Source organism: Sprattus sprattus, assembly GCF_963457725.1.
Source record: "Sprattus sprattus genome assembly, chromosome: 10".
NCBI classification, from domain to species: domain Eukaryota; kingdom Metazoa; phylum Chordata; class Actinopteri; order Clupeiformes; family Clupeidae; genus Sprattus; species Sprattus sprattus.
In genome coordinates, this window is record NC_137908.1 from 26,531,706 (window position 1) to 26,544,673 (window position 12,968).

At 41.4% G+C, this 12,968-nt stretch overlaps 1 protein-coding gene across 3 annotated transcripts in view; it reads left to right on the forward strand.

The window, feature by feature from the left end:
• r3hdm2 (R3H domain containing 2) overlaps positions 1-12,968 on the forward strand; it is a 63,167-nt gene that overhangs the window by 8,308 nt on the left and 41,891 nt on the right. For all 3 annotated transcript variants that reach the window (XM_080846176.1, XM_080846177.1, XM_080846178.1), the window contains exon 2: positions 11,510-11,665. The gene's annotated coding sequence lies outside the window, so the exon portion shown is untranslated. The remainder of the gene's footprint in view (positions 1-11,509; positions 11,666-12,968) is intronic.

The following is a 12,968-nucleotide window of genomic DNA, read 5'->3' on the forward strand; positions in this document are numbered from 1 at the left end:
TGACCCAGACCCCACCCTTTCACTGGAATTGAGTGTATGTGTTCAAAGGTCAAACAGGACTAGTCAAAGCACATGTGATTGGTTGAATTTTGCAATCTTTAGCAATTTGTGGACTGAATAATAAACATTTCAACGCACAGCTTTAAAGTCCACATTTGTGAAGACTTTGTAGCCATCTTAGTTGAAACCTACCTTTTTGATTATTTTGACCGATCAGTTTATTTACATTGGATAGCTGGGGCCCCATTTATGCACTACCCAACAGTTTTTGACAGGGAATATTTCAGTAAGCTTCACTGATGGTTGACCATGTTTATGAACAATTTGAAAGCTCCAAAGATGGCAGACGGTTCTCCGCCATTTTTAGCGAGTAGCTGTTGCTACCAAAGAGCAGCACTCCTCTTCCGTTATGCAGTATAAACATGAATATCTGATTCTCTGCGTAATGGAAATGTTCATCAAACTTTGCTATTGGCTCTTTCGGGAGCGAGAGTGTGATGCAGTTGCCATAGACCAGAATGTGTTTGGGTGTGATTTCTTTCCACAAGAAGGCTAAGGACTACCTGCAGTCTTTGTTGTTTGCTAAAAATAACCAGGAGAGGGAGAGATGTGTGCATTTGGCACCAATGGATTGTATAGAGCTGTGAGAAGGGAGAGATGGTGTCATTATTTGGTCTGCTTGGTTTGTTTGCCAGGGATCGGTGTCTTGTGCTGCGGTCTGAATCTCTGTTTGCAGTAGCAGCAGCAGCAGAATGTTTTTTTCTTTTTTTTCTTCTAGAGAGATTTGAAGGTCTATTTATAGACGCCTGCTGGAGCGCTGACCGTGTGGTGGTGGTGTTCTGCTGCTTCTCTTGCTCTTGCGCTCTCTTACTGCTTTTATCTTTCCCACTCTCTCTTCTCGCTCCCTGTTCTCTCTCTGTTGCCCGTGCCTCCCACTCCTCTTTTCCCCAACCAGTATTTTTCTCCCCCTCTTTGCCCACCCCATATTCTCACCAGTATCCCCTTATTTTCAGTACTCCTTTCTCTGCTCTTTTATTCCCTCTTTTTCTCTCTCTCTTTCTTTCTTTCTCTTGCCTATTTTCTGCTAAAGCTGTGGTGTGGATGTGAATTATTGATTGTAGCTGAGGGGAGGTGACTGGTGGTGAGGATTTAGGTCTTGGCTCAGATTTGGCCGGGCTCCCTATCACACTGTCACCTAGAGAGAATGATTGAAGCAAGGCACACACAGGGGCTGATGGGAAGCAGAAGCAGAAGAGGAGGAGAAGAGACAGCCTCCATATACACTCCTAATAGCATCTATTTTTGCACATTACTTTTCAAAACGGGAGCCTCGCCATCTAGAGGCACCAAGTTTCAAACATGGCTGACTGCTGTATGGAGAGTGTGATGTTAGTCAATGATTATCTGATAATGTACGGGTGCTCGGGCTTCTGTTTCATAATGTAAGCTTTGGGAAATGAAAGGAATGTATTTTCGGATTACGATACATTAGATTCAGCAGTTAAGGTTTCACCACAAATTGCATTCTGCAATTTTAATTTGAGTTCTTTGGAGTTCTTTCTCAGCTATTGTATAAATAAGTGTTTTCAGTGGCTGAGTTTCACAGTAATTGAGGCACCATCCGCATCTGGTTTTCACTCAGGGATGAGCTCAAGGATGCTCTGCTCTGTCCACAGAGGGCTGCTTTCACAAGGTTTCAGTTGCACTGGCATCATCAACTGCAGCTAGCAGCTGTGAAGCACTCCTGCAAGTGAAATGTATCACTACTTAGCAGTTGTCGTATCCTTGGCAGTATGGTACTCTTTAAGCCATCCTCATATCCTTTGCACATTTTGGGCACCTTTCCATTAAGCTCACTTTCTATAGTGTAGCCTGTGGGAGCCAAGGCTAAGAGGGTGTTTATAAATAGTATAAACACCAATGTATGTGTTTCTGACAAAAATGTCCTTTTCCTCAGGCTGTTTTGCAGGACTGTGTTGATGGAGGAATGTTTTGATGCACCAGTTGTAGCTTCTCTTGAGGAGTATGAGCTGCACAGTTGTCTGACCTAAAACAGGGAACATCGATCTGTTAAACACCCTACGTGAGCACTCTATATCTTGGGAAGCTGCTCATCCTTCACCTCTTGTCCCCCCTGCATGTATTTGTGGCACCAGCTTGCTGAGGAGTGTATACATACACCTACATGCGTGCATACACACACACACACACACACGCACACACAAACGTGCCCCACACACACACACACCCACACACACACCCACACACACACACACACACACACACACACACACACACACGAGACTTGTGTTGGCCTTAGGAATTAGCTAGTATTAGTTTGGATCTTCATCCCTGATCACGTGTCCAACCTGAGCATAACCTGAAAAAAACCCATGCAGCTTTCCTCTTTCTCACACACACTCTCTCTCTCTCGAACACACACACACACACACACACACACACACACACATACACCTCTGTAAGCCCTACCCTGGGAGCATCCCTCTCTTTGATGCTGAACCTTTGACTGGCCTTAGGATTTAGTGCATCTAGAGACTTGCTAAGAATATACCGATTTCTCTTTTTCTGCACGGCCAGTGCTTACTTTAGAAGCATGTTCGTCACTGATGGAAGAGAAAAGGTGGTAGTCTGTGGGGTCAGACCATAAAAACTTGGGCAGAATAAGAACAATCTCACCCTTGAATCATGACTGGAGACTAGCTCTACTTAGGAAGTAGAAAACTATTCTATTAAGACTTAAATAACTAATGATTTAAGGTGGCTGCCACCTCACAAATATCAGTGTGGATTTTTATGTGAACTTTTCTTTCGTGTGAGATTAAGTACGTAGTTCATAGTGAACTTCCCTCTTGCAGGATTCTTACTTGGTTATGTTAAGTGCTGATTGGGGTCCTCTGCCCTTTAAATTAAAGATGATTGATCGAAGATTGATTCTTCTCCAGTACACTTTTTGACAAATTCTGCAAAATGCTGATGTTTGTACACAGTCCTGGCTCTGTAAACATGAAACACACATGGTGGCTCGAACCCAGTGTTGGGAGAGTAACGCGTTACTGTAATTCCACTACTTTTAGCGATAACGAGCATGTAACAGAGTATTTTTTAAGTAAAGCAGTTACAATTACTGAAATTTAAATTAGTTTGTTACTCGCGTTACTCTCTTTTGTGAAAAATTAACAATCTTGCAGACAAGAAGACAAGATAGGCCTAGTTTAGCTGCTCCTGATCTGCCTTCGCAGGACCTTGGTGGCGCAATGAAAGAGCATTTAACCCAGAGGTTCCGCTAGAAAAAAATGATGCCGTCAAAGTGACCGGCAGAGTTTGAATTTTCCGGACATTTTAATTATAAGCCGGTCAAATATCTATTACTGCTTCTAAATTAGCCTATTGAAGAAAACTGACGACAGGCTATGTATCTTAAAGAATGACAATCAGGTCGTATAGAATGCAACATGTTTATTTGCCATTGTTTACAATAGAAAATTATTAAATTAAGCTGCTTGCAGCCCGCAATCTAACTAGTGAACTAAGCTATCGCTAGGTATGATAACTAACTTTCTAGTTGAGAGAACATCCCCAAACCATTATGGTTCATGACAACTAGTATTATTACAAATGTGTTAATGTTAATATCAAAATGTTAATGTTACAGTCAAAATGTTAATGTTACTGTCTCTAAAATTGCACGCTAGCTAGTAGGGGTGGGAATCTCTTGGCACCTCACGATTCGATTCAAAATCGATTCAGAGGTCAATGATTCGATTTTAAATCGATTATCGATTTTAAATCGATTATCGATTTTAAATCGATTTTGTAATTTCAAAAAAAACTTTTTTTTTTAACTTATTTATTTTTTTTATTTTTTTCACACATCCATTTTATGTTGAAATTAGTGCTGTCAAACGATTAAAATATTTAATCGCATTTTTGTCAAAATTAATCGCGATTAAATTAATCAAAATTAATCGCGATCGCAAATTTGTATCTATTCTAAATGTCCCTTCAATTATTTTTTTCCATCATTTTTATTTCATTTTAATGCTCTTATCAACATGGAAAAGTGGATTGGCTGGCTTTAAGCAATGTTTTATTTGATTGAAAAACAACATTGCCAAACAGGGCGGTACAACATAAAATTATAAAGTGCACATTTAAGCTAAACAAGGACTCAGCCTGTAGTGCAGTTAAACCATGGCTAAATATTTGTTTTTTTCAAGTTTGCTGTGAACATAGAAGTCAGGCCTCTTATTTCAAAAACAATAAACCGTAACAGTTAGGTTACCAATAAAAGATAAGCCAACTACTTCTGTGCTTTCAACCAGCTGCCTGTTGACATTTTCAGACAACATTGAAGCTCGCTTCTTTTGCATAACACAACTTTTAAAGGTAAACTTCTATTCAGAAGCTTTTTATCATCCATTTCGCCATATCGCGCTCATCATTTACTGAAACGTGACGTTAGCCTAGTACACAATTTGGGAGGGCAAAAAGAAAGTTAATCGCGCGATAAAAAAAAATTAACGCTGTTAAAATGGGTTCGCGTTAATGCCGTTAATAACGCGTTAAACTGACAGCACCAGTTGAAATGCAAGCTGCATCGACTATTGCATTGCTCATAGAAAGTCAAAATTGTGACCATTGAAAGCTAAAGCAAATAGAGAAGGTAATTCATCTGTTGATTTTCTTTAATTATCAAACACAAAGTAGGAAGTGATTTTAGACTCGGAGTTGCAAACTCAAATGATTCAATAGTCGAAATGCATCGATAATCGTTTTATCGGTTTCGAATTGATAATCGATAATCAATCGATAATTGTTCAACATAAAATGGATGTGTAAAAAAAACGATTATCAATTCTAAACCAATAAAACGATTATCAATCCATTTCGACTTTTAAAACATTCGAGTTTGCTACTCAGAGTCTTTGCTACACTTCCTACTTTGTGTTTGATATTTTTTATTAGAGAAAAAGCTTTTCCTTGTCACAATTTTGACTTTCTATGAACAATCCAATAATCGATGCAGCTTGCATTTCAACATAAAATGGATGTGTAAAAAAAACTTTTCTTTTTTTAATTGCAAAATCGATTATGAACTTTTCTGAATCGAGAGAGAATCGTTTTAGAGAGATTCGAGAAAAATCGAATAATCGATTTTTTCCCCCACCCCTACTATCTAGCGATAGCAAACGCCAACTAGTTTCTTATTTTTTTAATGGAGACCTGCTTTTGCTTTATTGTTGTGTCCCCTTCGTTGTTGATCTTAATATTTTGGATACATCCTTCCACTGCATTTTGCAGTCCCTTTTGCCTTGATCTAGTGGAAATCGCGGAGATATTACTCCATAAAGAATCACTGACCGATATAGCGCATGTTTGATAAACCATTCTGTTAACCTTTTGTTAAATCACATATTAAATTATATGCTGCACCTCAAGGCACCTTTGTTTTTTCTTTAAATTAGTGTTAATACTGTAGGCCAATCACTTTTATTTCATTGGGCCTAATATGGTAAAAAAACACTATTTAATGACTAAGACAGTTATTTTGTATTATAAAACAAATGGGTTCTATTGCTTTATTTAGCTGTTTCTGATTGGACGAGAGACGCTCCATGTGTTTGTTTATTCCAGAACAAACCAACTCGGACTTTTCTCAGCTAAAAATAAATCACTCCACGATGAAACATTCGCACAATTGTCAACGTCTTGGTTTGAATAAACGGTTATTATAACAAACTTTGAATTAACGGTTATCATCAATGCGCGAATGTTTCATCGTGGAGTGATTTATTTTTAGCTGTGAAAAGTCCGAGTTGGGTTGTTCTGGAATAATCCAACGCATGGAGCGTCTGTCGCCCAATCAGAAACAGCTAAATAACGCAATAGAACCGAATTGTTTTATAATACAAAATAACTGTCTTAGTCATTCAAACACAATAAACATATATTTTTGACATACAGTTAGGCTACTAGTTACTTCTTTTCAGTCAAACACAATAAACATATATTAATTAAGCAATAAAGTACGAGTGCGAGTGGGGTACTACTGCTTGATTTTACTGTTGATTAAAATAAATAGGTCAAAAATATATGTTTATTGTGTTTGACTGAAAAGAAGTAACTAGTAACTAACTAATTACAAATTCTCAGTAACTTGCCCAACACTGCTCGGACCAAACCATAAACAATCCCAGCCAATCAACAAAGGGCTTTAGGAGCATGCATGAGAGTGGTGTAATTGATTGGCTGTTGAGCTCAAATATCAACAGCCTTTCGTGAAACAGAATCGCGGACTGAATCTCTAATTAACAAATAATGTTTCAAGAGGACTCCTGGGTAGGGAGGATGACCATAGCTAGTCGTCTGAATGTAATAAGATGCGTATACTTTTTACATTTGATTTTGATGGTACCTTATTTTGACCCTTTGAGCTTGTACTAAATAATGAATTAATTATAAGTGCAATGTGAAGTGAGTGAATTAGCTTTGGTAGAAAGATAAATTAATAATAACAATGTGTTCTCTTGTAAGGTGTCTGTGAGAGAGAGAGATAATGTATGTCTGTATGCATGCATGCATGTTGCCTTTGCTCTTGTTATTAGGGTAGCCTAAAGTGTGACTATGTCCTTTAAACAGCTGGGCTTCTCAGCTAGCCCTCAGCTGCCTGTCAGTGCAATTATATTATTACTGTGTCTGATTGCGGGAGAGTAAGAGAGGCATGGACTGAGCGAGCGAGAGAGGGAGGGCAGTGGGGGTGGGGGGGGTGCAGGAACTGTGTGAGCGTGCGCACGCAACCGGGAAAACGAGTGATAAAGAATCTGTGGCTCTCGTTCGTTCATTCAGAAAAAGAAAGCACCGTTGTCAAAAAGAGAGGTGCCCTTCGTTCACAAAACAGTAAGGGTAGGCAGAGCGAGGTTGCGGGGAAAGGCAGACAAGGCGAGAAAAGAGAACGGGGAACGTTGTTGATTTTTATGAGACATATGAACTCCATTCATGCGTTTCATGAGACAGAAGAACAGTTTATGCTGTCTGATTTCTGAACGCCAGTGATGTGCCGAGACTCCCAGATCCTGAAGACGAGAAGACACAGAAGCAGAGAGCGCAACAGAGTAAGGTGTGCGTGTGTGTGTTCACTTGTGTTGCGTGCTGTAAACTCCAGGCTGCTGGCTTAATGTTGAACGGATGGTACAGTCTACTCCTCCGTAGCCCTGTTACCGCTAGAGCATCTGATCATCTGTGCGCTCACATTTTTTCACCCTTTCTCCTATTTCATATCTGTCCTCCATCCCTCCTTTTCCTAATATGCATCTGTCATTACATGGCTTTGGTGATTGTTTTTATTTGTGATATCGTAAGAGCATTTTGTTACAAACCATTGGGTGAAGGCTATCTAAAGGCTATCTTTCAGTTAATTGTATCATTGACAAGTGCCCTAAAAGTGTTCTGCTTGGGGCTGTGTTGCATTGCATTTTGTGTGTGTGTGTGTGTTTTTGTGTTTGTGTGCGTGTGTGTGTGTGTGTGTGTGTGTGTGCGTGTGCGCTGTACACTGTTAGGTTAATGTCTTAATTTGCCATCCAAGTTTAACATCTGTGCCATTCTTTGCATGGGGTTTGCTGTGAGAACTTTTTAGATCTGATATATGGGGGGTTTTGTCTGCAGGGTTTTGACCGGTGGTTTCTGTCAGAGTTACCTGAGCGTTAGTCTGGTATGTTGAGGATGCCCAAACTGGGTTTCTCTATCAGTAGTGTTAACTTGCTGATATGGGTCTACCCTTATGAAGTCAGGCCATATTTCTTCATGCAGTGGTGTATTTTAGTTGATTCTACTGTATGTGTGTTTATGAGTTGGAGAGGTCTCCGACATCCATCTCCCTGCGCTGTGAGAAACGCAGCTGATGCTGATGAGGTAATGAGGAATTCCCTGATACTGCGTCCCTCTGTAGGAAGGGGGAGGGAAGGAGGGTGGAGACCAGGAAGAAGGCGTCATTTTGAGTGACATCGGCAAAGCAAACTGTGTGTGTATGTCAGTGTGTGACGGTGTGTGTTTATTGGTGGGGGCGTTTGGTGCAACGCAGGAGGGAGGTAGAGAGAGATAAAGGTATCGAGAAAAGGAGGTAATGGACGAATGATTAAAGATTTGTCGAGGGAGGCAGATAGGTGCAGCCTACTAGCTATTTCTTCTCAAAGATGACTCCCATAAACAAGCACTGGAATCAAGAGATGGCAACCTAACCGCCATTCTCACCCACACACACACACACCTAATGAGTTGCACCGCACCCCCACCCCCCAACCCCTCTCACATCCATCTCTCACATCCATCTCTCTCTCTCCATCTCTCTCTCTCTCATTCCCTCCCACGCTGCTGGAGCTAGAACTGTCACTGGCATTGTCTGCATCTCCACCTGCTTTCCAGCCAGCTTTTCGCCCCTTATTTATTTTACCAACATAATGTGCTGAGAGATAAGAAGCGCCAGAAATGGTGAGAGGGAGGCAGAGAGTGAAGGAGAGAGAAAGAGGGAGAGAGGGAGAGGAAGAGGGGGGAGCGCAAAAGCGCAGCAAAGCCCTCTTGAATAAAAAATCTGCCACTATAAATAGAAAGCAGTCCTTATGGCCTCACCGCGCTTTCAGCTCTCAAAAACCTCACACTCCTCTTGCTCGCTCGCTCCCTCACTCTCTCTTTCCTTCCTCCTCTGCTAGCAGACAATCCTTCTGCTTTTTATACACCTGCCGCTGCCATCACTGTCGCACCTTCTTCTTAATCAACACCATCATGATGGCAATCACTAAAACCTATTTCCTTCATTATTGTTCATCACTTGCACTTCCTGTTTCTGTGAAGCTTTTCAACTCTTTCATGCTCCAAGGGAAAGAGGCACTTTACTTTTAGTTCATTTTCCTGTCAGAATCTGCTCACACAAACAAATTGAGCTTCATAGTTATGAGCTTCATATCCTTTCAAATTTACCTGTTGTTTTTTAATATATCATAATGTTTTAATGCTGAAGGCTTTATTGTTGTGAATAACAGCCTTGGCACTAGAAAAATAGCAAAAGACCTGGTATTCTATACAGCACTTACGAGAATCCGGTTATCCATCCTGTATGAAAATTGAGTGTTCCCAAGATACAACATACAGCTGTACATAAAAGTGTGCCATCGAATATAACATTGAAACTCTTACCAACCAACCCCTTCACAGGGAAGAACCCGAGTCTATAGAGAGACGTTACTCTAGAGCATGTCTCTGACTGGTATGTCTATCTCCCTGCTCCATTTCTTTATTGCCCCAGTATATGCGGGGGATACATTCCAAGACCCACCGAGGATAGCTGAAACTGCGGATAGAAGCAAACACCATATAACCTGTTTTTCATTTACATACATAGCTATGATAAAGTTACATTTATAAATGACATATAAATAGAGACATCAACAACAATAACTACTAATACAATTGTATTGTATTATTTGTATCAATTACATAAACCTTTTTAACAACATACTGTTTTGAAATTGTAACAATATACTGTAATAAAACATTTGCAAATGTGGTGTCTCTTCAATGAACGGGATTCTGACGTTTATGCTTAACCCTCAACAGACAATGGACAAATGTAAAATATCTTAAATACCACAGTTTTACCTTTCTTCCTTCCTTCCTTTGTTGCGTCTTAGCCTCCCTTTGATAAAACGTGAAGGAAACATGCCTGTAGGAATCAAGCCCAGACATACATGAGAAATGAGACGTGCTTAGAGACATGGTCATGTAATAAGCACAACAGTGTCGAAAGGCTTCTCAGAGTGGTGCGGAATTTTAAACGTATTAACCGTTTATTTTTCGAATTTTCCACTCGGTGGATACAGGGGTTCCACTGTATTGTTGTTATTCTTTGTGTGAGCTGATCAGAACCTAAGCCAGACCCAAACTCTTAATGTTCACCATTGCCCTATGCTCTTGCTTCATTCATGGCTACCTTCGGTTTGTTTATGTTTGTTTGTTTGTTCCAGGATATAGCAGGCTACGTAGTGGGCAATAGGGATGCCACGGACAGCATTATGTGGGTAGTCTTTTGCCATAATTGCTTTTGAAGCCAGAAAAGTTAACACCTTTCTCATTACTTAAGACAAACGCAAAACAACCAAATGCCAGTGTACCTGCGTTTAAGTCACTGTCTGGTCAGTTTCAAGAAAACATCAGGAAATGGAAACACGAGGCCAACATCATTTATTCTCTCTTGTCCATTGATAAGAAAATATTTCCTACAAACTTCTGTCAGGCTTGGGTACCGTAGGAGCCCACTGCCTCCTGTCAAGTGTGCTGGATGTATGCAAAATAATTGGTAGGCATGCCTGTTTCTTTGGAACATTTCTCATTTGCTGTCAGCAACAGATTCAAGGTTTTTGTGATGGCTGTTGGCTTATGGTGACTGTTTGAAATACTTAAGGCATACAATTATCACTTACAGCAGCTCTTAAAGCATCGGTAGATTTGCTGAACCACAAATATATGTAAACATTTCTTTTTGGAATCCTCACAAAGCCATTTAATGCCAATGATTTTGGTCTGAGCTATTTGCTTTTACTGAGACAGACAGAGTACATAACCAGGGACATGGGTTACAGATTAAGATGATACAAAATAATGTAAGCACTTCAGTTTTAGTATGACACAATAGGAAAACAGCAATATTCAGCTCTTTCAACGCATTAATTTTTCATGTGTTATGTATGGACTATGCTGTCCTTTCTGAGCCATGATATAAAACATACCATAAACCCTTAGCTTTGTAATAATAAATGAACCAGAACTGACTGTTGAGTAATGACCAAATGCAGGAAACATTTCTGTTCTGAAGACACCCAGACGGAGAGCATCATGAAGCTGAAGCATTGCAAATGCTCCTCTGTAAATCCGCAAGCACAGCAGAGTTGTCGTTTTGATGGCAGATTTGATGCCGCTTTTGAAGTTGTTTCACACACACCGAATTGTTCAATGGCTACATAGAGGTAACATGTGCTGAACTGATGAGGGTTGTCATATGTTCTGAGTCGTTGTATAGAGGGCTAACCCTGCGCTAGGTTTCAACAAAGCACTAGAGTGCCAGATATCTGTAGTTGTTGGTTCATGAATTAACAAGGGAGTGAGGGATCACAAGGAACCGTCTGTCTTGAATTTAGTGTTGTAAATATTGTTGGATGACTTCCAGAAAGTGGTAAGTATGTTCCTTCAGTTCACATGCAACATTCATTTTGGAAAACAAGTTATGAAAAAGATGGGCATGATCGCCAATGCAACTCGCCGTGGTGGTTCCCTGGCAGTTGTACCTAATTAGTTTGATTGATCGATTGGGAATGAAAGCCACATCAGGAGTTGATGAAGGGAAAGAGGCTTAGGATCCGATCTGCCCACCCAAACGCCGGGGTCTTGAGGAGAGAAATCCAGACGCCTGATTTTATTTCATTTTTTTTTTTCTTCTTTTCAGACGGAGAGCTCTGCACCTAATTACCGTTCCCACCACCCACTGGGGCTGTGACTCGACCCGGGAACACTCGGCCGGTGAGTCATGCGAAAAGTGCAGTGCTGAATTAAAACCACTCTCCCTCCCTCCAGTCGTGCTCTCCAGCAGGGCAAAGAAAGAGTGAGTGTGTGTTTCTTTTATTTTTTATTTAAAAACATTTTAATATGGGGAAAGAACTGTCAAGCTCTCAGGGTTGGCGTTATTACGGTCAGGTTATTATCACTTTGCCTTTTTTAGCAGGTCATCAGTGAAATGTGCCCACTATGTGCCCAGTACCTCTGCCCTCCTGCCAGCATGTGCATTTTCTAATTGAAGTAAAATGAGGCTTAATTTCATCAGTGTGGATCCTTTTTATGTGATATATGCTGAAAGCAATAGGTCGTTGATTCATTAAGCCCCTGTCCCTTGGGGGTGGATTCTCGGCGGTGGCTGTTGGTGAAGCCTGGCAGCCTGGTTGTCACTTGACACATGCACAGCAGCCGCTTTAGACGCAGTTGCCCAATGAGCTGTAGTCAATGTCTGACCTCTAGTCTGTATCTTCTATCATTCACTGTGCAGAGGAGATGGAAAATAAAAATGGAGTTTGGGAGGGGAGTGTTTCTGTGAGATGAACAGATGGAGAAGGGAGCAAGTGAAAAGTGGAAGAGGAACACTGAGGAGGACATTCGGAGCGAAAAGATCTCCTGCCTGTGTGTTGGCTGTGCGAGTGAGCGTGTGTGTGACTGCTGTGAGAGCAGGTGAGCAGATGGCATTGCCCCGTTTGAGGCAGACCCCGCCACCGCTGTCAGGGCACTGACGTCATCGGCAGCTCCCACTCCCGTTTCCATCTAATTACACCCAAACTGCACGGACCTCTGAGCAGCACCACACCCAAACAAACACGGCACAGCCGTCAAGCTCCTCTGCTCTTCAGCCATTCTGACCTCGCCTCAACAGTGTAAGGATGGTGTCCACTTTTTTTCCCCCCTGGTAAATCTTTTTACCGTCAATGCTGCTTTAGAGGCAGCAGCATGAGGCTGCATAAGTCTTTCATTGCTTCACTCAGTCTTGGCTTCAGCCTGCTGACACAGTCCTCTGGTTGGGAACAGTGTGTGCATGTCATTGATGGTGTTGGGTTTCCGGCCTCTCTGATGTGTTTTGGTTTCGTTGCTCATCGGCGGGGCTGTCACGGATGGTATCTGCTTGTGTTTGTGTTTGTGCAAGTGTGACAGGATTGGCGCTCGCGTCACTAACGATGCATGTCAGTAATGATGACGTATCGGTGTCAGCGTTCAGTACATGTTTATGCCTCCCCATACTTTTCTGATGGCAGTGCCTGGCCTTGGTCATGTAAGCTGGCATGACTGGAAGGCCTTAGGAGGTCATTGGACAGGGTTACTGGGTGTACAGCAGACCCAGCCAAATTCTTGTTAAATAGGGTTTC